General features: G+C 35.3%; 1 long non-coding RNA gene across 1 annotated transcript in view; it reads left to right on the top strand.

Moving 5' to 3' along the window:
* Positions 1 to 19,607, top strand: part of LOC115433758 (uncharacterized) — a 127,214-nt gene extending 107,607 nt beyond the window's left edge. Inside the window, exon 6 of the long non-coding RNA XR_003937415.1 lies at positions 17,727 to 19,607. This is a non-coding gene — a long non-coding RNA (uncharacterized LOC115433758). The remainder of the gene's footprint in view (positions 1 to 17,726) is intronic.
* The last annotated feature ends 4,997 nt before the right edge of the window (positions 19,608 to 24,604 follow it).

Raw genomic sequence — 24,604 nt, 5'->3', positions numbered from 1 at the left:
TCTAAAATACAGCTTGAATACATGTAGTTTCTGCTCCAAAGCACATTTCTTTTTAATCTGGAGTGAACAGGAGAATAACAGTATCATTACTCAGACTGAATATCAAGATAAATACAAAACAGGTTGAATTACACATAAACCTTCCATTCAAAAGTAAATAACAGAACCACGACAGATGCAGGTTGTCATGACATTTCAGCGCAATTTACAGAAACACCAAATAATGCACATGACCACATGTCATGGTGGCCAAGGTATTACCAAGTGTTGAAACATGAGCATATTCACAAATGGCAGTTGAAATGACAGTCTGAGATATAATTCAATGTACACATGAAAGTTCTCATTTGTTGTACCCATTCAATGAGGCGTGCAGACAAAGGACAGTGTTGATGAATGACGGGTGTGGCAGCACAATGTACATGCATCAGTGACACTAAACACAAATAAATATAACCATTAAGTGCAGTTAACCAGTGCCTCTGAACCTGGTATTCTATTCTTTTATACTTTTTACAGTCTGAGGTACAGGTTAGACAGTCCATGATGATTCTGTCCACACTGACTGTAAAGTTACTCCTGTGTCCTGAAGTGGACATAGTCCTCTATGCCACAGGTGTCAAACACGTGGCCCAGGGGCCAAATCCAGCCCACCAGATGGTCAGATCTGGCCCGTGGGATGAATTTGTCAAATGCAAAAATTACACTAAGATATTAACAATCCTTTTAGTTCAGGTTCCACATTCAGACCAATTCAATCTAAAGTGGGCAGGACCAGTAAAATACGATCATAATAACATAGAAACAATGACAACTCCAAATTTTTCTCTTTGTAAATGTAAATATTTTCATGTATTTACATTAAAACAAAGTATAATTTCACAAAAAAATTTGAATAACCTGAACAAATATGAATAACCTGAAATGTCTTAAGAGAAGTAAGTACAACTTTAACAATATTCTGCCAGTTGCTAAATGTTTTGTGTATTTGTAGACCCATTGTGATCTGTATGTTATAATGTACATGTGTAAATGATAAACTGAGGCAGAATATTGTTAAAATTACACTTATTTTTTCAGTTTGTTCATGTTATTCACATCTTTTGAAAGGATAGTTTGTGGATGTAAACCTTTTCTCTCTAAAACAGAGAAAAGTTTGGAGTTGACATTATTTATATATTATTATGTTATTATTTTACTGGTTCGGCCCACTTCAGATCAAATTTAGCTGAATGTGGCCTCTGAACTAAAATGAGTTTGTCACCCCTGCTCTATGCTGTTAACACAAGCAGTGTCAGCTCGTCAACAGAGGGCGCTAGGGCGCTGCCCCACTTGTTTCACATGAAGAAGAAGAAGACGAACAGCATTACATAAAATAATTTGACAAAAACATTAATATCTAAATAAACGAGCTATACATAATACAGCTCGTGAGTACCTTGTATAATCTTCATTCAAGTGAAATTTTAAAATGTTTTCAGTCGTTTAGTGAACAGTCATGTGACGTGTTTCCTGTTTGGGGTGCAAAAATCTGCTCTTGAGGTCTCTCCCTTTACCATAGACTCTCATTATAAAGGTGTTCTGTACACCCCCTCTAATATAAGATATAGGGGAGCTTCAGGGCCAAAAAATTTGCCGCATCACTTCTCAAAAAGAATCAAGACCTTCCTCAAACATGCAATGTCACAAGATCATCTAAACCAGGGATGCCCACACTTTTCAGCTTGTGAGCTACTTTTAAAATGACAAAGGCAAAATTATGTACGGCCACTGTAAAGTGTAGGTGTCAGTGGATAGCTCAGTAGGTAAATCTACTGCCTTCAGATCCTGACAGGAGTGGTAACAGTATTCTCATTCCCAGGTTAAGTTCTACTTTAATCTAAATTATTATTTTAACCCGTTTAGTGCCATAGTCCCAGTCTTTGTAGCAACATAACTGAATGAAACACACAACTTTTTGAAATCTTGATATAAAAATTGAATATTAAAACAAACAAACAAACAAACAAAAAAAACTCACACAGCGTCTAATGGGTTAAAATCGTGATGCATGTGCTTTAACATACCCTAGTGGTGATATGTGGTTACAGTGCTTCACCAAAAAATTATTTCACCAGCCGCTACTGACCCCAAGTTAGAAGTTTCATACAATTTCCTGCAATACTACACACCCCATTTGAATATAAGACAATAAGTTATTTGATGGCTTTCAGGTATGCAGTTTTGCAAGTTTTGAAGATCTCCAATTTTGAATTGGCACAAAGGGAAGTAGAACACAGAAGATAAATAATTAGCTGTTATAACAATTATAGCTATGGCTATTACCTCTATAAACACATATAATATATTTATGTGTGACATTAAGAAAGACAGTAGCAAGACATAAGAAAAACATATAATCCTTTTAAAAACAGTGAACAGTGTATGAATGATCTCTATAATCTGAATTTGAGTAATACAATTTTAATTTTATATCTACACTGTAAGGGAGTTTGATTCTGTTTCAGAATTTTATCTCATAAGTCTCATTTATTACAAGCCCAGTCCCTTTCAAAGTCTTTTTAAAGCTAGAAGCAGCTTTCATTTTCCCTGCATGAGATACCACAGGCTGAGAGACAAAGGCGTGGCTAACTACAGTGGTGTGATTACTCGTAAATGGTGATCCATATGGAAAGTACCTGAAAATCTCACATGGGACAAGGGTTAGCCTGAGGACGAGTGTATACGTTTGTGTCTGCAGAACAGCCCTGTAGTGACTGCAGTAAACACAGTCATAAATAAGTGTCAGTTTATGGAGGTTATTGGATAAGAAATTATAGTTTTTGTTAAAAATATTATACAATAATCATCATCTGTATCAGAAAGAGGCTTTTTAAAACTGAAGTTACAAAGCAATAAAAGATCAAATGGCATAATTCTTACCAGTAAAACAGGGACAGGCTCTGTTTATTGGACATCAGCTGCACAATTATGTCAACATTTCAGAGATTCAAATGAAACTCACTTTTTCTGACCTGTTTTATGTCTTCAAAGAATCGCAAACACACACAAGTAAGAAATAAACAGGGAAAAACTAGACAGACATCAGGAGTGTGGATGATTGTGTTTCAAATAATTCTACGATAATAGATCTAATGAGCCGAGGGGAAGATACGGAAGCAGAAAAAAGACACACAAAGACACAGAGTCATTAGCTCGACCGTGGCTGGTATGCAGTGACACAGATTTTCCATGACCCTCAAGGACGCCTTTAGATGTGGTTGACCTGACTGCGCGACAGCTCTGGATCAGCATCAAAACAACAACAAATTATACAATCATGTCGTGGTCTGACAGCAACACAATGACAGCTTTTCTGACTGGGTTAAATACATTATTTGCCTAATTTGACTCTAAATGGCAGAAAAAGAATAGGTTCATATGAGATGATGTGTAACATGGTGACTCCTCTGACTGATTCACTCAAAAAGTCTGTTTTTCATTATAATTTGCTAATTCCTGTTAATGTCTTGCTTTACTCTATTTTAATTTTACTGTTAATTTTAATGTATGATTTTAATATAATTATTGTCTTTCTTTTATTCTGTGGATGCATTGTAAAATCACATTGTATCTCTGATGATTTTAATTGACGATTTAACTGAGACTTTTTTTCCCTTTTTTGTATTTTACTGTAATTTCAATGTCTTGCTTTTGCTTTTGCCGTGATTTTTTTTTTTTTTATGCGTTTGTAAAGCACTTTGAGTTACCCTGCGTGTGAATAGTGCTATACAAATAAACTTGCCTCGCCTTGCCTAATAATGCACTTCAACTGTGACTCTTGACACATCGTTTGCCTCATAGCATAACTGGCTAAGTCATGCACTATATAGACAAAAGTATTGGGACACATTGAATTCAGGTGTTTCTTTTCTAACAGGAGTCTGGGATACAAAACAATAAAGACAAATGTCATATATCAGAATTAATATCATATTGATAATTAATATTGATGCTTATGTTTCAAATCAGCATGAACAGGACATCTTACAGCTGTAGCCATGAAGTGTTCCAAAATTTTTGTCCATATAGTTTATAAACATCAATATTTCCTTAAAGTTTAAAGGGCGATTTTTCTTCCAGAGTGAGATGTGAAGAAAGTAGATGGTTAGTTGTGGTAAAAAAAATTATTATTTACAATCAGAGCATGAAAAATATTTTATAAATTTAGAGTTACAAAATTAAAAACCATAGTAATGGATAAAAAAAACAACAACAAAACAACATCAACAAAATTAATGTTAAGTGAAATTAAGTAAACACCATCTCTGTGGCATTTTGGAAGCAAAGTTAATTTTAAACAAACTGACCAATGCAACACAATGATATTTATCCCAAGATAAAACTATATTATGGCATTTGTCATTATTGTTTTGTATCCCAGACCCCTGTTAGAAAAGAAACACCTGAATACAACATGTCCCAGTACTTTTCTCCATATAAGTGTATGACTTAGGCAATTATGCTATGAAGCTAACGATATGCAAACATAACATTTACAGACTCGGTTTAAATTATTGAATGGAAATGATCTGTCCATCCCCAACTGTAACTCAAAAACTATGGCACATGAGAAATTTTCAGTAGGTTACATGATTTTGGAAGGTTATATGATCAGAATTTGGATCCTATTGGGCGATCGGACACCTTTTGACATTTCAGTCATTTTCTCTTAAATGAAAACAGTTATTACTCTGTATGAACACAAATCTATTTAACAACACGGTCTATTTCTTTCCAATGCAGAAAAATATCCAGAACAGCTTTCATTTCTAAATTTACCATATTTAATGTTTGTTCCTGAACTTCAGTTTTTAACATAGTGACTTCAGATTAGCTTTTTCTACTTATCATTTTCATTTTCTGACAATAGAAAATAGACCTGACAGTACTGACACTGAAATCATGTCCACAAAAGTAACTTTAAAGCAATTTGTGATAGAAACATGACTCCACATCCTGTTCTGAAAGTCTATTGGATTGATTTGTTATCTACAGAACATGTTTCTGTGATTTTACTGACAGCATAGTAAAATATTCTGCATAGTGGATTGTCTGGTTTAGACTGGGTAAGGAAGGATGATTTTACTGTTAGTGGGTTGGACTTTTCTCAGAGGCAGCACCTGCATGGTAAATTTGGAGAAATAGGAAGAGTTTGCGTTTTTTTTCCCCTCAAGAAGAAAAAAAATTCTCAGTGAAGAGAAAAAAAAACAGAAAGGAAAAACAAAACACACAAACCAATACAAATATAGGAATTGCATAATTATAAACTGAAAAGGGGAAAATGAAGAAGTATACAAAGATGAAAAACTGTATATTTCTTATGATTCCTATGTTGGCTTGTTAAAGCTGAATCTGTTACCTCCTAAAAATGAAGTACCTTGCTTTAATGGAAGCACTTGTTCTTGTCAGTAGCCTAATTTTAAATGATGTTATTAACGTAGGTTCAGGGATATAGACCTCCTCTAGGTTCATCTAACCACTTTCTATTCTATTTGATGCAGTTTTAAAAGCGCCCCTCCTCCCCTCCTCCCCTCCTACTTGTTTCCTCTTCTCTCTTTGCAGGAAACATGTGGGCAAGAAGCCTGAAGCCTCAGAGACAAACCCCCATCCTGAGTCCCTGGGTTCCTATAACCCACATCCATCTGGTCTCTCCTCCATTCATCCTGTTGCCCTCGACCCTTCTCATCCCTCCCCCTTGACCCTTCATCTATCTATTTTTATCCTTTAGATACCGTTAGTGAATGTCCAAGTTTATTTTGATTAGTAAGTGTATGGTATGACTGTAAATGATAGCGGCCATGAGACAGTCTGTTGGAATCCAAATCAGTACTGAGAATCGCCCCCGTAAATCTGACTCACTACACTGAATAATTTTACACTTTTTGTGAATACACTTAAATACATATATTTTATATGTTTTATATTTGACAGATATTGCTCTTCACCATTTTTGTGTTTTTTTTTTTTTTTTTTTTGCTCATCTGCTGGTGCCAAAAGATCCGCCTTCAAACATGGTAAAGGTCCACATTCCTGAACCAGAACAGGACAAGGAGAACCAAGATATAGGACAGATACCCTTTGTGTAAAAATTTAAAATTGAGCTGTTTGGTAGTTTTTGTGTTACAGGCGCAGACGATGAAACAGAGACGGACGGACGGACGGACAGATGGACAGACAGATGGACAGACAGACAGACCTGAGTCCTGAGATGCAGTACGATAATAAAAAGTAAAATGTATTTTTACAGCACTTTTCACAAATAAAAACTACAATGTGCCGTATAAAAGTCTAAGTAACATGAAATCAATTAAACAACAAATAAATAATGAAAACCCACAAAAGCCTCACTGTAATTAAAAGCTTTTATAAATTAAAAACTGGTCTTTATCTGCTTGACAAGGCAAAAACACAAGGAGTGCATTTGGCATTACCAGCTCTACATTACATTTGGGGGATTGCACTTGCAAAGCCCTAAAAGTCTGAATTAAGAATTCAACTTTAATCTGAATGGTAACTTTGACCAATAACATAAGCAGTGAGGTTTGATAAAACTGGAGTAATGTTTCCTTTTACCTTTTCTGGTTAAAAGTGCCATTTTATACAGACTGAATTTGACCAACTGATGATTTGTTTTGAAAAATAATGAATACCAACAATTAAATATGGAGAAACAAAGATTGAATAAACATTTCTATATCAGTCTTTGGGATCACCTGTCCCAGTAAAATAGAAATTAATAATAATTCTAATAATAATCATACAGCAGTAGATTTACTTCTGCAGCTTCTCTCGTATTCTGAGTAAAATGAGAAATAACTAATGACAATTAGAAAGCTCATCCTTTCCAAAGCAATGTATGTACCCATCCTAGAAATATAAGAGGTTTTTTTTTTTTCTTTTTTTTTTTTTTTTTTTTTTTTGGTTAGTGGTTTTGAACATTTACTGTGTACTTGTAAGTTTTCTCAGAAACATACAGTATTTGATCACATTTATGGAAGTGGCCGGTTATGAGTCATGGACTGTCACAAATACTGTTGCAGAACTTACAACAACTTACAATGTGACAAACACTACTTCCTCATTTTGGACAAACTTGGTTTCCATTTCTGGGAAATCAAGATACCTGAGTGGGTTGGGTTTGAGCATTTGTTTCACTTTTCCTCTTTAGTTTTCCTTAGATTGCTCACTGAAAGGACACATTTATGAGGAAATTAAAATATTTTACAGAAACCACTGGTGTAAGATGAAACACAGGTTACTAGAAAACAAACATTTTCCTCTCTTCCCTTCTAGAATTACTTTTTTGTAGATTCTTTGTAGATTGTTTTGTAGATATAATTCAGGGACTTTTGAAGTCCATGGGATATATCTTGCACACATCTTTATTAAAAGTAAAAAAAAAACAAAAAAAAAAAACACAAAAAAAAAAGATAATAATAATAATGGTTGTTATGTTCATTATCAGCATGTCTTTAAAATTTCCATTATTATTTAATTATAGAAACAATCACTTATTAATAAATGATTAATAAATAATTAATGAATGATTGGTTATAATAAATATCAACTAAATAACCATCCAAATTTAATAACAACCACCTTCTAATGAGTTAGACAATAATATAATAAGCTTATTAAAAATGATTTTAATTGTGTTCTTTTTATTCAGTTGAGATAATCATGACAGATATTTCTTTTTAAACAATATATAAAATTTTATATGGAAAAAAATAAATTGTATCTGTGTCCAAGATTATGTTGATTTTAGGCCTGAAAACAGCAAAAATGTCAACTATACCTGTCAACTATGTTAACCTGTAAAGGTAGCTCAAAAAGTCCCTTAATTATACAGTCATGGAAAAAATTATTAGACCACCCTTGTTTTCTTCAATTTCTTGTTCATTTTAATGCCTGGTACAAATAAAGGTACATTTGTTTGGACAAATATAATGATAACAACAAAAATAGTTCATAAGAGTTTAATTTCAGAGCTGATATCTAGCCATTTTCCATGTTTTCTTGATAATAACCAAAATCACTTCAGGTCTTACATCAATAGCTATGGTATTGTATTGACAAAAACAGTGCTTTTAGGCATTCCATATTTTCTTTTCTGTCTGTCTTAGTCACATGATACACACAGGAGTTAGTACTTGATTGCATAACCATTATTTTTGATGACTTTTGATGGTCTAATAATTTTTTCCGTGTCTGTATATTGACCCCAATAGTGTCAATGAAATGGAACCATCTGAGTGTTGAAACATCTCCTTTATTTGTAACTAATATTAGTTCTGCAGATTTTAGAAGCTGATGAAAACAAAAATGAGAGCAGACGCTTTGTTCTGACTAAATATCTTAACTTTACCTTCACATTATTTAATTAGTTTGTATTATTGCAACATGTTTGGTCTTCTGTTTTTTATCCTACTGAGGTCATTCCTACACCGATGCGTACTCCATTAAAACATGCTAACAAAGCACTTTCATTTAACACATTACAAGATTCCATTACAAGCATTATATGTATTTATCACAACAAAACAATGCAACTTATGGTAAGCCAAGGAGATGTGACGTCTCAAAACAACGCAATGCCATGCAACCCAGATGCTCAAAGAAGCATGGTATATCTACAATAAATAAAACCAAACCATTAAATGAAAATACAATCAGGGATGTTGCAGCAGACTTTCAAGTTTTTGCTTTAGACTGGTGGATCTCACATCATTTTCCCCCTGAGTTCAGCGGGAAAAATCCATTACAGGAGCGTATAGGGTGTAAAGTTGCCCAAGGTGATGGAGCAGCTTTGATACATTTGTTTTCGAAGATGTGAACGCTTTGATTCTGAAACCTGTGGTGGAGTTTCTGCAACAACACCATTTTTTTTTCACCTAAGTGGGGTTTAAAAAGGTCTTTCAGCAGCTTCACAGAGATTAGCAGTGTTTGTCTGCGTACCCACTTTACCGGTTTACAGTCAAACAGCTGATGAAATACAGTGAGTGGTGTGATGAGGCACATGGAGGAGAGGAAGTCTTGTGATTAAAACCTCACAGACACATGTGTCACAACTAAACCAGAGCTATCGGTGCAGTTTGGGATCTATCCTTATGTTCACTCTTTCATCTCTCTAAAACTGACAGTGTTTAGGACTTTTAAACCTCACAATAACTATAAAGTAGATTTTTAAAGACATCCTTGCACCTAGTAGCTGTCAGTATCACAAAGAATTATATATTTTTTTTTTTATCACTACACTCATATTCACCTTAATTTTGCAATCTGTATCAGTTGCAAAAGTCCACAGACACTTGGGTATTGAGGTCACAGCCAAGTTTCTTCAGTGGGTTGATTTCTTAACCATCACATTATCCACAAAACTAATTACTAGTGTATTAGGAATTAGAGAATCCTAATTTACCTAAATTAGAAAAGAGTAAAATATACACAAAATATCATTATTTCTGCTGTAGTCAGGTTTCTCAGCTTATTTAAATGCATCTCAAGTGCATGTTAATATTTTGCAACAGGACACTCAGTACACCCCGACTCATCCTCAATAGTATCAGTCAGCCAGACTTTGACTTTCAATGTAACTTCAACCCATAAAGACCCAGTGCTACTTTAATGTCAGTTCCCAAATGATTTTTTCTCCATTTCTAACCTTTCTTAAGTGATTTATCACCATTTACTCTAATATTATCCTCTGTATTTTGCATTTTTTAGTAAAAATCTGGTATTTTCCTATATTCAATTCACTGATCATGTAGATGTTCATAAAAGCTCAGATTAAAGGTGAGGGTTATTATATCAAAAACAGAGAAAACTGAGGGAAAAAAAATCATTTTTCTGCTAAATCTATCATTAACTAAATATAAACCAAGTGTCTCCATCCACTGTCATTGATCCAACTCCATGGGTTTTACTGGTAAATCAATGTTGTAGAAGATGACAGTGTTTCCATGGTAACTACTGAGCCCCTGAACGTCCAAATGGATCATATCTGATGACCATGAAAACATGACAAACTGCATTTTACACCAATTATTTACATGTATTGATAGGATTAGTGGATCAATAGGTATTAAACAGTTACATCAGTAGATGGTTTTGGTTGTGGATGGATGTTTGGGTCTTTATGGATTAAGCTTCTTTAAACATTGCAAAAACCTTTAAGTGCAAAAGTTTATTATTACACTTTGCATTCAATAAAACTCAATCCAACAAGTAGCTGCGTCATTAATTTACTTATCTCTTTCCTGTTACGCACAACAGACAATGGCTTTTGGCTGAGGGGAATATTATAAGGCTGAATAATACTGAGTCCTGCTGTGAGTGATGTGAATGCTGTGGGAATGACGTGTTTGCTCTGCTAACTACCAGCAATTATACGTTGTGTAAGACAAACCTGTCATTAACCCCAAGGACACACCAGACTTCACCAGACAAACTCAAAACTGCTTATTTACATCTCCATTTCTTCTACATAGGATTGAAAAAATCTTGCACATGTTGTTTTCCCAAAAATGCATAAGCATGTTATAAGTAAGGAAGTGCAGGACGCTCAGCTGGCTGACAAGAAAGTCAACTTCCTGCATTGTGTGCTTGCACTGTTGCCCTTTCGCCCTTTCTGACTTACATGACTTTTGTCACACATTGTCACCATACCGTCACACCACAGTCCAACAAACCTGTCAAACACATTCAAAATCAGACTCAAAACAAGTGGTGCCTGGCACAACAAACCCCACCCCTCACACGTATTATGGCTTATTTTGGCATCGATCCAGCTGATGTCATCATGTTTATGCGTGTGCTGATGTCAGCATATCAATTGCCTCTATATATGTGCCAGGTTTGAAGTAATTTGATACAAAAATGGATGTTTTTATAGACATTTGAAATTTGTCCCATTATGAGTACATGGGAGAAGAAAAAATAGGTAAAAAAAAATCATTAAAAACTGGAACTTTGACCTACTTTTTCCAAAATGTAACCACATCTGTTCTGGGTCACTAGAGATCTATAAACCCAATTTGGTATGAATTCAACCAATAGTTTTGCTGCTACAGACATTTGAAATTTCACCCATTATAAGTAAATGGGGGGAAAAAGATTTAAAAATTCATTAAAAAAATGTTAACTTTGACCTTCAACCAATAGTTTTGCTGCTAGAGTGTTAATAAACAAAGAAACTGAACCAAAAACAATATCCCTTGCCTCCCATTGTGGGGGTGGGGTAAAATGCATTAAGATCACAAAGTGTGCCTTTTGTCAGATACTTAAAAGCTAAATCTTCATCAGTACATCAAGAGCTGCTATTTTAAAACCATCTGGGTAAAGTAAGTACGGATTAAAAATACTTTCTCTTTTTATCACAGATGTGTACCAGAAAACAGAAGATCTTGTGTAACCGTTACAGCATTTGCACTTTCTGTTCTTCCTGCTATTAAATATAAAGGCAGCTTTAGAGGACAGTGTGAACACAAACAGCACTTCACTTTGTTACATGGCAGATATATTATTTGGTGAATGTAGTTTAGGTTTATGTTATTTCAGTTTTGTATAAAATTGTTTAAATTGTTTAAAATTAAAGATTCGAGATGATATAAACACAAGCACATTTTGGCAGGTCATAAATAAATAAATAAATAAATAAATAATATATATATATATATATATATATATATATATATATATATATATGTGTGTGTGTGTGTGTGTGTGTGTGTGTGTGTGTGTTTGTAATCGTATGTAGTGAACTCCACGATGCTTAACGCTTCTGTACTTCACAGAGAAAAGGGATCAATCGGTATAAATGTAAACAGCTCTACACACAAATGCCACCACTAACAATTAAACACTCCTGTCTTGTGCAGTCACATAGAAGTATGGGTTCAGTAAAGAAACCGATCAATTAAAAAAACAAACTGTTTACTTTTACATACATGCAAATTCAGGTTAGTTTCTAACATCATGTAACAACTTCATTAAGGTTTTTTCACTGGTGGAGTAGCAGACAAACTTTTTTTGACAATTCACAATTTTGCTTCCACAGTATAACAGTGTTACTGAATGGTCACACCAGCCCACATAAATGACAGTCAGTGTAAATGCACAGTTTAATTTTGCTACTGTATAACAAACCTGGAACTCAGGCCTCAGCTTGTGTGAAGCATTTCCCACAAGAGGAGCAGGGGTTTGTGGGATGTTGGCGCTGTAAACAGGAAGTTAAGTGAGCAAGGTACAGTCCCCACAGGAAGTGAATCAGTGAAGCACAGTCTGTCATGTCCAATTACTCACTTTAGTCTGTTACCTTTTACAGTGAACTGCAAGTTCATTGACATACAGTAAATAAACAATATCATCACTATTTAACATTAAATTCTACTAATATAGTTATTTTCTAATATAGAATTATTAACATATTTAGAATGTACACCATTGTGTGATGTACATTTAATCCATATCAGACCTCGGGTTCATTATTATTTGAAAGTTAAGGTCACAATTGACTGACTTTTCAACCAATTCTGAAGAAAAACTACTGAAATACTGACTATTGAAATTAAATGTATACTTGAATTGTTCAGTTGGTCACATTTGTTTTACATTTGTTCTGCCTTTAGTCCCAGAATGAGATGCACCAATAATAAAACTGTTTTGTGTCAGCCAGTTAGTTATGAGTTTACTGTCCTCTCAAACTAATCCTGAAAATAAATAAATAAATAAAAATATCCATGTTTTATTAAGATCGCAATGACCATTTGTTAGAAATATTTTCATGTGTCTTAGATTTATGGTTGTTTTCAATTGTTTTTTCTTTGATGGCTCCAGTTTTTGTCAGTGTGTTGAGTTTAAAGTTGCTTGTAGTGGCAGCAATTGTGAGTGCGCAATAAAATTAAGCTTCAGGAGCCAGAAATGATGAGGGAAATAGATGAATATTGAAAACACACCCCCCGAGCAGCTCTCACCTCTCTGTCCACATCTAAAGACTCATTATAAAATTAGATGTCTTGATGATGTTTAAAGCTGTAAAAAAGTGAAAAAAATAATGTCTTGGTTACAGGAGCTGCCATGTTGCCTTTTGATGAGTAACAGAGTGACGTCTGTTGGAATCTTAACGTTTATCTGTGATTGATGCTGTCAGTCAAATTGTAAACCCCCTCTGAATCCATGCTAATAGCTGTTCATCATGCAGATTCTGTACAGTCTGTAAACACAGAAGAGATGAGGTGCAGAACTCTTGTATCCTGTTTCCTATCAGACCACTTGAATTACACTATGCTGAAAGGTAATTATGCCAAAAAGCCATCACAAGCAAAAGCTTTAGGGTCGAAAATTGTTATATAAATGCAGTCCATTTACCATTCACCACTGAGTGCAACCTTGAAAATGAATATTCTTAACAAAGTGATTATACTGTACCTTCATAGTGCACATGTTCGCCATTATTCATCATTAGCTTGAAGTTTGAAATTTCAAATGTCCATAAAAACATCAATTTTGTTTCAATTTACTTCAGACTTGGAGACAGTTGATATGCTGACATCAGCACACGCATAGATATAATAACATCATCTGGATATGCCAAAATAAGATACAATATGTGTAAGAGGCGGAGTTTGTTGTGCCTGGCACCACTTATTATTTTTCTTGTATCATGCCTTGTTTAAGTACAGTTGTTTATGTATTTCCTGATGACCCTGATGAGGGCCACAAGCTAAAACAAGTTGGTCTAAATATAGAATGAAATACATTTCTTCTATACAACAAGTGCTGCTGGAGTTCCTGACCTGTTACAGATTTTTTTCCCCTAGTGATGCCAAAAAAACATCATATGTAGATGCTTAGGGGTAGAAAATCACTATAAATGCTGTCTATTTACTATTCACCATTAATTGCACCCTCCTTAATGAACAGTCTTAACAAACATAGTGCAGGTTTTTAGTCATTAGCTTGGTAGGTTGTTCTTTGGTAACTCACATCAGTCAGTTTGGTTCCAGGTGATCATATTGGAAATCACGCTGGAAATTCACTCATCATTTAATAGACTATCAGCTTTATTTGGCTTAGGCAGTTTGGGTTTTTTTGTTTGTTTTTTTTGCTTGGTTGTGATGTTTTATGGTCTGTAGCTAATTTGCTGGCTTGTTTATTTGGTTTATTCCTTCTGACTAGTGTAGAGTGCTTCACTGTTTTATGTTACACAGTTTGGTTAGGTTTGGTCTGATTTGGTTGCTTTATTTTCATGTGCATCCTGTTTGGGTTCTCTAGTTGTGGCTGTTTTGGTGCTTTGTGGTTTGGGTTAGTTTACTTGAACATGCCTTGCCTCAGATCAGCGCTCAGTCATTCTGGACCCCTGTGATTACTGTCACAGAGTGGCATGGTCTCCTGTGGATACCCATGCATTTAGTTAGGACTAGTTTGAGTTAAATTAGTTTGGTCTGGCAGATCTCATGGATTTCTCTGCTTTCTTTTGGTGTGGTTTGTTATAGTTGGGTTTATTTCCTTTTCTTTGGTTCAGTTATGTTTTTCCCCCCTCTCAGCTTGGATTTGTTAGGTTGACACGGGAGCAGCCGGCTTGACTTACCTTGATGAACCTGGTTGTATACGTTGGCCTGACGTGCTCACTTCACTGTACAGAAGCTGCATATCTGCTTCACGGCGGCTGATGTAACACTGAGCCAAGCAGCTGCAATACTGCGTCTGACACTGCTGCACTGCTCACATAGAACTTTGATACCCAGACAAAAACAGCCTCATTTACTGTGTGTGCATGAATACACACACATACACAGACTCTCAGAAAGCCACAGCCTTCTGAAATGCAGAGCAGAGAGAAGAGGAACTGCCTGTTTTTATGCAGCTCTCATCAAAGGGACATCACGTATCATAGGAGGTGCTCCACATTCGATCCAGGGAGGAGGGTGTGGAGGCTGGGGGCACATTTAGAATGCAAGGTCCACGGTTTCATGGTGTTAATGTTTGTAGGGAAACATGTCAGCCTGTAGTATATCCATGCATATGAGATTAAAGTACACATGCAAATGACCTGCTTCCCTGCAAAGAAGTCACAAGACACTTTTCAGTGCAGCTTTTCCTTTTGCTCGTGCGTGTTAATACGTGCAGGTGATAGCTCAGGGAATTTCCACCCACACTGGGAGTCAGTTGAACAGGCCAAGGTCAGAAACTACATTTGCTCTTACCTCTCCTCTGTTCCACAGCATGCTTTATCTTTTCTGTGAATTCTCTGTGCTTAGCTTAGTAATGCCAGATTTAATGCATGATTATCATAGTCATTCTCCAAGGGTGAATACGTCATCCTTTATGCGGAAAAAGAGGATTTATTTTCTGTACTACGGATTTATCCTCTCATCAAATATTTACTGTGGAAGTTTGGAAATTTGTCTTGAATTAAAGAAAAATGGCAAAGTAAAGCAACAACAACGCAGTCATTTAAAATGCTTTACAGACTATAAAGTTGGAATCATTTTGTTTTCTGACACATTTCCCTTTTTATTCCTGTTTATACACATCAGTGATCACCTTTGACCAGGTGAAATGAAAATATACCGAGCCCCAGTTATAGATTATCTATAAAGAATAAATGCATTGTCACAATCATTTCATGTGAAGATGTAAAAATATTTTATTCCAACTTTATGGGCAACAATTTATAAAAGCATTTAAGCCAACACACAACATTAAACAAATATAAAATCAATATGACAACAATTTAAAAGAACAAACAAAAGATATAAGTGAAGGAGTAAAAGCTTGAAATCAGTTCCAAATGGAAACATGTTCAGTCTTTTGGTTTTCAGAGAACTAGAGGACCTGCATGTCTCTGAGAGTTTATTACAGATGTGTTGTGAACGCTGATTCTCCACATTTGGTTTTAATTCTCGGCAAAGACAGTCGAGACCCAGATGACCTGAGTGCTCTGAGTGGTACATGAGGAAGCAGCATGTCAGCAGTCAGTGCTTTGTATATTATCAGGGATATTTTAACATCTTTATAATATAGTGATATGAGAATGGGGCTAGAGCAGTGGTGTCAAACATAAGGCCCGTGGGCCAAAAATGGCCCACCAAAGGGCCAAAGAGGTAATTTTACACTACCCAAATCAAGAACAAATGCAATGAAACGAATGGTAATATACAGAGCTATGGAAGAATGGAACAAACTGGAACACATCACTCAAGAAAACTGTAAAATGAAATCTAAGAAATCAGTCAAGAAGCATCTATTGACCATAAATGATTGATACTTGGGCTGATTGAATATATGTACTGTCTATACTGTACCGCTGCTGACCTAAAGGAGCTGTTGTGTCTGTATTTTGCCTGTTATTTTTTTTTTTTATGTTATGTAGTATGTGAAAAATTGTTTTGTATGATTATATTGTATGTTATTTGCATCGACTAGTTGTAAAGATTATTGTAAGGACCCCAGGAAGAATAGCTGTAGCTATGGTACAGCTAATGGGGGTCCTAAAGAAAGAAAGAAAGAAAGAAAGGGTCCAGTCCAGCCCATTTGTAAAGTACAAAAATTACACAAGATATTAACAGTCAATGACATCACTGAGTCTATTATTTGATATACCTGTTATGAAATGTTCTGTGCCTTTGTAGATCCGCTGTGATCTTTAAGTTGTAATGCACATGTGTAAATAAAGCTGAGGCATAATATTAAGTATGTTTACATGACACTTAAAACACATATTTGCATTAGTCTGATTAAAACTGAGCAAGTGCACGTCAACATGTTAGCTCCATGAAATCAAAGTTTTACTAGTCGAACTGTAATAACTGTTGATTTATTCCTGTAAACAGACCAATCGGACTGGGACTGGACCAGGTGTTCTGTGTATGCACCAGATCACTGCCACAAATCCTAGCCTAGAAGTCAAACATCATGCATCTCATCTACACAGACAGAAGAACAGACAGAAAAATTACCCCCAGTGCCGCATGTGATAATTTTTGGAATTTTCTTTTATGGACGTCAGTTGGTAGGGGATTGGTGGATATTTGTCCGAATTTACAGACCCAGGTTTTCATGCACGGGGGCAAATTGTGCAGTCCAAAGTAAAAGTGGTTTGTGCGAAGTAGCGGTGGGATTTAAATCCAATCAAAGGTCATGGGAGGGGACAATGGGCATCCATTTTGTTTTCCACAAAATTACCAGGTTACAGTACTAACACTTTGGCCAACATGTCAGTTTCATTTCTTTACCCATGGCAGCTGTTCTTGCCTTTCAAAGTTAATTCAACTTGTTTAGGCCTGAAAATGTCACTGAGGACAGGCCAAGTTAAGGTTAGAGTTAACCCTAACCCTAACCTCACATGACCTTTGATTGGATTTAAATCCCACCGCTACTTCGCGCAAACCAGTTTTAACTTGGATTGCGCAATTTGCCCCTGCTCACTCATGCATGAAAAGCTGGGCCAGGAAATTTGGACAAATATCCACCAATCCCCTACCTACCGACATCCATAAATGAAAATTTCAAAAATTATCAAATGCGGAACTGGGGGTAATTTTTCAAAATGTATAGTTAATTTTTGATACACCCTATAGAATGAGTTTGACACCCTTGGGCTAGAAGCTAAGCATTTTTCCGAAAGAAGAGCAAGAACTTACTTTATCATAAGTAAATGAACCCTCTGTCTTTTCTTCCAGTGCCATTTTTGCTTCTACTGAAATATCCTGTGATGACCGGATAGATACACATGTGCTGCAGACCCACCCTGCCTGTCGGAACAACTAAAGCAGTCCAGTAAACTGCACCCTCGACCACAACGCAGCACTCACAACCAGGAAATGACAACACAGATGCTACACCACAAAACCAAAATAACTGGGATCATCTGGTGCAATAACATAATCACCTTAAGTTAGGGGCAACAATGTGCATTCAATCTCCTTTTAGCATCTACAGTTTATGTCTAAAGTTGTCATTTTGTAAAATCTTCTTGATAAGTCATGAACGTTAAACTATGAGGTTACTGTAGAGTCACACACCTGGTGCTTTCTTCTGAGGGCATTATTGTAACGAGAGTATAAGTTTTCTCTTTGCTGAGTCAGTATTTAGTGGCAGTTCGCCGACCGGACGAATCATTTCAGTCTTTCCTCTCCTTGTTCCATCTGTTCACATCCTGTTTCACTACAGTGAAGTTCTCCTGTTACTGAGTGTTCTGCTACAGCTGGAACAGATTATCCCCCTGAAGACTCACAGTGATGATAATGAAATATAATTCAATGTTGAGTGATGTATGAATGAGTACTTTATAATTTGACAGTCAAGATGCAAAAGGCAAAGTTCCTATTGAACTTTTTTTTTTTTTTACTTTCCTTCTCACTTTCATGTGTCGCATTTTGCTATTGCTATTTATCATTAGCACAATACATGGGTAGATTTGGTTTTTTATTTATTTATTTATTTATTTATTGCCTCTTTTTTGAGAGTGTGAGAGTGAATGAATAATGGGTCAATAATGTAAGGCACTTTGAGCGTCCAAAAAAGCACTATAGAAATCTAATCCATTATTATTATTATTATTATTATTATTATTATTATTATTATTATTATTATTATTATTATTATTATTTATTTTTTTAGTTTTTTTGCCTATTTCTCTTCTATAATGTCTATACTCTGTGAGATAAGTTATTAGTCACTATAAGATACAGTACTGTTACAGGGCCGGAGTGGGACTCATTTTCAGCCCTCAAGTTTCATACCTCAGACCGGCTCACTTTATACCTATTATATTAAAATCATGTATTTATAGCCTTACATGTTAAGTCTAAAATAGCGGACTATTTTCAACAGCCTTGTAATTCAGTGTATTTTTCTAAAATATTTCCATTTCAACACAATATCCTTTTCAACAATATCAGAATCTATATTACAGATATCCAAACCTCAAATTAAATAAAAGAATAAATGAAATAAAATGGCAAATTACTGTTCACAGACATATAATAACCAGCTCACACACTGTGTTACATAAATTAATATATTATAATGTTATATCACAATGCCACACAATTCATTGACTTGATAATGAATTAACTTGAACGGTAGTTTTCAGGCAAAGTTGTTGTATTTTGTTCAATTTCTTGTCTTACCTGTTTCATCATCCTCCATTGTTTCAAAATGTGAGCTCGTTTTAGTAAAAAAGTTGCCAATTTTTGCTCATTTGGCTGCATCAGCCTCAAGTGCGTTCCTCTATTTGATTTGTGCCTTTTTTCACCACCCTCGCTCTTTTTATTTTCCATTTTTCACACTGACAGTCACCATATGCTCTGCACTTTTCTCTTTCCCTTGTGCATGGTGTGCTATGTGTTTGTTACATCAAGGTCCACCTGCACAAAAAAAAAAAAAAAAAAAAGATGCCAGTGGAGGCGGAGGTGGCCCAGCCCAGAGACAGTAACTTCAAAGTCGTTTAAGGAAACAATCTCTGGTCATGCATGTGATCAACCCAGTGCTGTGACTGAACACTGACAAAAAAAAAAAAAAAAAAAAAAAAAAAAAAAGAATGAACACCAGGAAAAAAACAGACAAAACAACAACACCAGCCCAAAACACTGCCCAGATCTTCATAATTAGCCACTCTGGCCCTGGTACTGTACAAAAGTCTTATACCACCTGTAGTTTTACTGTTTTTGCAGGGTCAAAATTAGCATACATATATGTTTTTTTATTCTCTTTTCTTCAGATACACCAAGAGAATACATAAAACATGTGCATGGCCTTAAACTGAACTAAATGGGTTCTAAAGGTTAAAGTCAGTATTTAGTGTAAAAGCAGCACAGATAGTTGCAAACATTTGACACACTTTGAATGAAACCTGGTATAAAACATCAGAAAATTAATGCAGTAAATCTCATATTGTTGGGTGTTCATGTTCAGTGCAAAGGGAGGTACTGGTACTTTGGTTTATAGAAGCTGTTTTTTTCCCTTAAATTTGTTTTTCCTGCTGTATATACTTCACATCTATCCAGAGTGTATGTTAATACAGAGACAGAAAAATGCATATGTCATTGTTTTTCAACCTTGGGGTCGGGACCCCATGTAGGGTCGCCTGGAATTCAAATGGGGTCATCTGAAATTTAATTTAAAAAAACAAACAACAACAAAAAAAAACTTACAAATAAAAAATGTATGGTGAGTTGACAGAGGCAATCCCAATCCATAAAAGACATGACAAACTCTGGAGCTGAAACTGAAGCACTGTGGTACTGTTTATCTTTCAAATGTTCATTGTAATCAGTTTCAGATGCTGCAGCTCTTTCATAATTCATAGTTTGAGTTATTGTTTGTTCAGTATTAATTGTCAGCCTTGTAAATCCAAGCTGGACTGACTGTACATATCCTGACCAAGGAAAATAAAATTCTCACTTTGCGCAGTAATCTACACCTGGTTTTTCTGCCTCCATTCATAATAATATACATTATATAGACTAAATGCCATCTAAAATTAACATTTTTTACAACATGGTATAGCAAACTATTACATGATCAAAAACAAAAAATTAATTTTAGCAAAAAAAAAAAAAAAAAGTCTCCATTTTGAATGTCTGGGGTCGCCAGAATGTTGTGATGTTAAAATGGGGTCACGAGTCAAAAAAGGTTGGAAACCACTGGCATATGTGGTCATTATAACTAAACTAAACCAGGAAACCTAATGTTGGCTTTTGCACAGTACTTTATTTGAAGGAGGATGTACAAATCTTATGAAATTCATGTTACTGGCTTCCTTTTTCCTGTTGTGTGATGGTAGTTTTGACTTTCATGTATGTTTTTAACTTTACTTTTAATGTTAAATTTCAGCTATGTTTTTCAGATTGTAATGGCTTCATATTCCATTTAAATAAACAGAACGTCTGTCAAAACAAAATCTCTTCTTGTCCAGATTTGGTTTTATCCTTTGCCAGCAGACTTGCATTATCCGTGAACCTGTTAATGAACCTATCAGACATGAGTCACTTATTTTCATGCATCATAACAATCTCTCAGGTTTTTCCAGCCTTTGTCTCATGCAGCATTCTTGACATTCTTGTATTGTATGTGCATAACTGATTGTTTGTGTGCATGCATTTGTTTTCAGCAGGAAAGGATGTTTGATTTAATGTGCTTTGACTTGTGGGAAATGTTGATTTTCAACTTTGTGGTAAGTCAGTTGATCTAGACCTCTCAGGACTGCACTAATGTGAACAGAATGACATTGTTTTTTACCTGTCGGTGTAGTTTGGTGTCCTAAAACTCTACAGGAAACTCCAAAGCCTCTGTACTAAACTGGAATATCCTTAGAGTGGGTGTCAAACATGTGGTCCTCAGCCCAAATCCGGCCCACCAAAGGTTTCAATCCGGCCCTTGGACTGAAAGTGCAAAAATTACACCAACGATATTAACAGTCAAGGTTGTCAAAATCATTTTAGTTCAGGTTCCACATACAGACCAATGTGATTTCAAATAAAATAATAACATAATAACTCATAAATAATGACAAAATTACATTAAAAAAAAATGTGAGCAAGTGAAAAAAAATAACATTACACTATGAAAATATTACATTTACAAACTATCCTGTCACAATAAAATGCAAATAAATGCATAAATAAAAACAAACATGAACAACCTGAAATGTGAAAAATTAATAATATTCTGCCTGTTACTAAATGTTTTATGCATTTATAGATCCACTGTGAGCTGTAAGTTGTCCAATAATAAGCTAAGACGTAACATTGTAGAAATTGTTCTTATTTTATTTTCAAACTCCAAAATTTTACCAATATTCTGCCTGTTACCAAATGTCTGTGTAACATTGTGTAATGAACATGTATAAATATTAAGTTGAGGCATAATATTGTTAAAATTGCACAATTTTTTCTAATGAATTTTCAGTTTTTCAGGTTATTCATATGTTTTTTGCAAAATGTAAATATTTTCCAAATTTAATGGGATTTTTTTTTTTTTTGTACTAAAAGAAACAGAGAAAACTTGGAGATGTCATTATTTATAGGTTATTATGTCATTATCTTACTGGTCTGGCCCACTTGAGATCAAATTGGGCTAAATGTGGCCCCTGAACCAAAATGAGAATAGAATAGATAGAATAGAATAGATCTTTATTGTCTCTGTCACAGGAACAATGAAAATCAGTTTAGCAGCTCAGTTAAATTTAGGAGCAAAACACTTAGTGCAAAAGAGACTGTATAAGAAAATAAATAAATAAATAAATAAATAAATAAATAAATAGAATAAAAAAATCACACAGAGTGTTAAAGAAAAAGTAGGACTGCAAAGGCTTCAGAAAAAAATATTAATACACATGTGCTACTAAAGTACTACTAGAACTTCTGAAATGAACAAAATATACAGAAAGAATATACAAAAGCTAACTCTATACAACAGATGACAGATATGTACAACAAATAGGATATATACAGCATGTGTTGTGGCTATTACACTGAGGTAGAGTGAGTATTGCACTGTCCATTACTATGGGGGTGGAGATTGTTCAGTTTGTTAAGGGGGGGGCGGGGGGGGGGGGGGGGTACATTTAACCACTTGTGGGCAAAAACGGTGCTTGAGTTGGTCTTAGTCCTAAGTCTGACACCCCTGTCTTAGAACATGCCTCTGATATTTAATGGTGACTTACATGAGGGCTAACATTTATATTCTCACTATTCTATTTCAACATTTCAGATGTAGGACATTAAAACATGTGACTGAGTGCTGGTACTTTCCTTCAGATGAAGGATCTGAGTGTATGTTTAACGTCACACACAGTCAGCAGAGCTGCAGTTGATAGAGGAAGGCAATAGACTGGAGGTCTTTGACCACAGCATCCTGAATATGTCTCCTTTTGGCCTCAGCAAAGCAAACACAGCAGACTGAACTGTTTGACGGGTTCTTGTACGTGGGTGTGGGACAAAGACAGACACAGTGAGCAGCTGACGGGAAAAACTACAGTATGTGGTTACCTTTATGCAGCCAATTTTAAATAAATAATTGTTCTATACATGAGGCACCATGGCTTAAGACATAAGACATCTCCTGTTGAATATGAACCAGATTAGAGCTGTGTAACTGGATCATTTATTTTATAGATTTAGATAATTATAAGAATAACTATTGCATCTTTAATGTAATTTTTTTTTTTAATTTTTTACAGAGTGTACTGCACAATCAGAGGGATTTCAAAGTCTAGCAGGAAGGTGAGGACAGAGCAACAGTTGTATTAAACTGCACTGATAGTTTTACTGCAGTGGAAACAGCCTACAGCTACTTTGGAAATGTCTGAAAAGTCCCTAAACCTCCAAGCTGTAAGTGGGCAGAACAGGTTGTTTGACAGGAATACAAACACAGCATTGTTGTTACATGCACTGCACTGGCAATCGCATTTTTTTTAAGAAAGACTTTGCTAGTTTCATTAAAAAAAAAAAAAAAAAAAAAATCTGTCATGTTCATGTTTATCCTACAGACATGTTACTGCAGTGGGTTTTGTGATGTAGAAAAGGACAGACTTTTAAAACTAGAGCTCTGTAATTATTTTAGGGAAAAAAGTATTTCTATATACTTTGAAATGTTATGCTTTTGGTAATTATCTATGAAGCTAATGTCAGCCTCTAAGACTGCTGTGTTAATGTGGGTAAATGCAGGCCAAGGAAAATAGTACCATCAAACCAAAAGTTATAAGAATCTTTTTAATCACAGGTGCAGATTTTAATTAATTTAAATGTCCAGTAAAGTTGAATAAAATGCTCATAACTGTAAATGTAATTGGTCTTTTAAAATCCGAACTGAAAGGACTGTTTGGACTCTCACCTTAAAACCACTAAAAGGCTGAAGCAGTTACTTCTCTCTTTTTTGTGCAGATGTAGGACCCTGTTGGGCTGCTACACTGACTCATACCCACATGTGTCCGCTCAGGAGTGATTTATTTGTGTGAGCTTGTGTATGTGTGCTAATGAATTGTGTGTAACTGTATCTGTGCTAAAGACATATAATTATCTGTTCCTGTGTGTGCACCAAGCTGTGGAAGGCACCGTACTTTCCAAGCCTTGCAGATGATAACACACACACACACGCACACGCACACACACATACACACACACACACACACACACACACACACACACACACACACACCTACACACCTACACACACACACACACACACAAGTTTTTGTCATCCAAGTGGGAACCTCACCTTTGACCCTAAAACCAAGTCTGAGCCTTCATAAAGTGCTCAGGACCTGTGCACACCTAGATCTTGTCCCATCCTGACAGAAAGATAAATACACTGCAACTATGTACTGAGTTACTAAGGAGAATGTACTGACACCAAAATAAAATAAATGAATACAGATTAGAATCACTCAGACATGGGAGACAGAACATTTGACTGTTAAGAACAGATGTTTCATTTTTCTTTAAGTTTGTAAACATTTCACTTTATGGGTAAAATGAAAACTAAGAACAGTAAATCTGTGTTTTTAAGGCCCCTACCCCTTCCAGCAGATCATAAATCACTCATACCACATTAC

The sequence above is a fragment of the Sphaeramia orbicularis genome, chromosome 15, assembly GCF_902148855.1.
Source record: "Sphaeramia orbicularis chromosome 15, fSphaOr1.1, whole genome shotgun sequence".
Taxonomy (NCBI): domain Eukaryota; kingdom Metazoa; phylum Chordata; class Actinopteri; order Kurtiformes; family Apogonidae; genus Sphaeramia; species Sphaeramia orbicularis.
This window is presented reverse-complemented; position numbering and strand designations above follow the sequence as displayed.